The sequence below is a fragment of the Octopus bimaculoides genome, chromosome 2 (assembly GCF_001194135.2).
Source record: "Octopus bimaculoides isolate UCB-OBI-ISO-001 chromosome 2, ASM119413v2, whole genome shotgun sequence".
Classification (NCBI taxonomy): Eukaryota; Metazoa; Mollusca; class Cephalopoda; order Octopoda; family Octopodidae; genus Octopus; species Octopus bimaculoides.
The window spans coordinates 15,334,725-15,337,361 of record NC_068982.1 but is presented as its reverse complement, the minus strand read 5'-3'; positions in this window follow the sequence as shown (position 1 = coordinate 15,337,361).

Below are 2,637 nucleotides of genomic sequence, written 5' to 3'. Positions count from 1 at the left end.
ACTTCATTTCATTGTACCATCCATCTTTTTTTATATTATATATTATATTTTCCATATTCTATATCCCACATAAATTTTACAAGAATATAAATAAAAAACATAAAAAAACAGACAGAGTTGGAACTCTTTTAAATAAAATTATATATATATATATATATATATATATATATATATATAGGGGGGGGGCTTCTTTTAGTTACCCTCTACTAAATCCACTCAGAAGGCTTTGGTCAGCCCGAGGCTATAGTAGATGGCACTTACCCAAGGTGCCATGCAGTGGGACTGAACCCGGAGCCATGTGGATGGAAAGCAAGCTCCTTATCGTACAGCCACGATCTCTTGTATAGCTCTTGTATAGAATACTACTGTGACATTTGCACTGGTTTCCCCTGCTGGTATTCTTTTCCTCTTTAATCGAGTTAAAAAGCTAATTTCTAAAATAGCTGATCCTATTTTAGAAGTTAAACTTCAACTTGTCTCCCATTACCAGAACATTACTTCCTTATCTCTATTCTATAAATACATCCAGGGTCGTTGCTCTGCCGAACTTTCTTTCCGCGCACCTTTTAATGTTACTAAACCACTGACCCGTTTCTCTGTTGATTCCCGTTCATTCACTCTTGTTGTCTCCTCTCCTAAGAAGTGTTTTTCCTCCAGTAGTTTCTTTCCTTGAACATCTGTTTTAAGGAATTCTATTCCTTCTTTTTCCTGTATAAATATTATCGGAATATTTTTAAATCTTGTGTTGGTCGTTTAATGATTCTTAAAGTAGTTTTTCATTAGTTTGTTTTTCTTTACTTTTTTTATTCTGTATCGCTCAGCATACTAAGCAGTGGCCATTGGCTTGTTTTGTTTCTGGTTACTTACCTCCCTTTTGGCAGTTTAGAAGAATAGGTTGTATTCCATCTAATGTGACTCTACTCAGAAGGCTGTAATATCATTTGACAGGAAACCCGGTAGGAAGAATACATAAAACTAGGCTGTGACTTTAAGTACCTTTAATGTGGGCCTCACATATATATATACACACGGAATGATAAATGGTAATGGTTTGAAGCGTGGAGGCCATGGTCTTCACCTGTGCGTTAGCTCCTATCTGCTACTGGCGTGTGGTGTGTGAGAGAGAGCCAGTTAGATTAGGTCTTCATAGTTTCGCGTCCCGACGCAGAAAGAGGAAGAGATGCGTCTCTGAACCTTAATGTTGCATATGCCCTCTATTGTCCAACTAATTAAGGCAGCCGGCGTCAGGGGAAGTAACTGCGCCTACAGCAGTGAGTGATTAAAGGGAAAAGGAAATACAGCACACTCAACGATATTGAGTAAATCTTCAGATCTGAAACCTGGTCCTCTAACTACATGTAACACAGTGGATGATGGTGCTTAAGTGCCGGCCAGTGTCAAGTATGATCGAAATACTATAAAGGAGAAAAGGTATGCTAGCCATGACCTTTGAACAGGAGCGTAGCTGAGGGATAGACATGGAGGCAGCCCACCCTGTGTTACGCTTTTCAGAAAGCGGCTCTTTTGGAGCTACTGTATAAGCCTGTATAGAAAGCATTTGCCGGGGACGGAAAACTCAAGGGCTGCTTTGGGCAGAACACACACGAGCGGTGCCACTGCCTTTCAGCCTTCATTTTTGTGACATAGTACATACACCCTGGACTACATCATCTAACATGTCCCTTTTTAAGGTGGTAGGGTTCCTTTTGAGTTAGAGTTGGTTGCTTTTCTTTCAATTCGAACAAACACATCAAGGCTCCTTTGTTGGCTCATGCAACAGAATACATTCCGTTATAAAGTCACTGGCGGGGCAGATACTGGTGTAGTGGTGTCAAACAGGGCGACGTATTAGTTGTACCACTAAAAACAAGACAACTTCCTATTCACGCTTCTAAACTACAGTATTTACGCGTCGATTCGAAACGAAATCATTACAGTTTATTTTCTTTATATAGATATTAAAAAAAGATATAAAAAAGAAGTGCAAGAGCAAAAGATCAATACGTAAATTGGCGCCACGCTTGAGTCTAAAAATCAAACACGAATAAAACCAAAAACCCAGAGATCGTAGAGAAAAAGTTATTTGTTTCACAAGGAAATGACAAACTGAATGAATCAATCTATGGAGCATGAATTTTTATCGGAAGGCAAGGCTAAAAATGACTTTGGATGCTGCTAGAATTAGCATCTGCAACAACAGTTCAGTTTCTTTTCATTTTTATTTATTTTTTTTTTTCACTTTCATTTGTTTTGGGTTTTTTATCTATGATTTTGTTTTTAAATTTTAAAATACTTTACTCGAAAGAATTTGCCCTTTTTTGTCTCCATTGTTGTATGTGTGGCGGTGGGGCAGGACGCGCTTATGTGAATGTGTATGAGTGCGTATTTAGGTGTGTGTATGTGTACATACATACATACATACATACATACATACAGATGCGTATATATTTATATACATACACATACGTATGTATATATACATACATATATATATACGAATAATATACATAAATGTGTATAATAATATATAATAATATATATATATACATATATACACATGTATATATACGCACAGCTATATAAATATATGCGTGTATATATATATATATATATATATATATATATATATATATATAT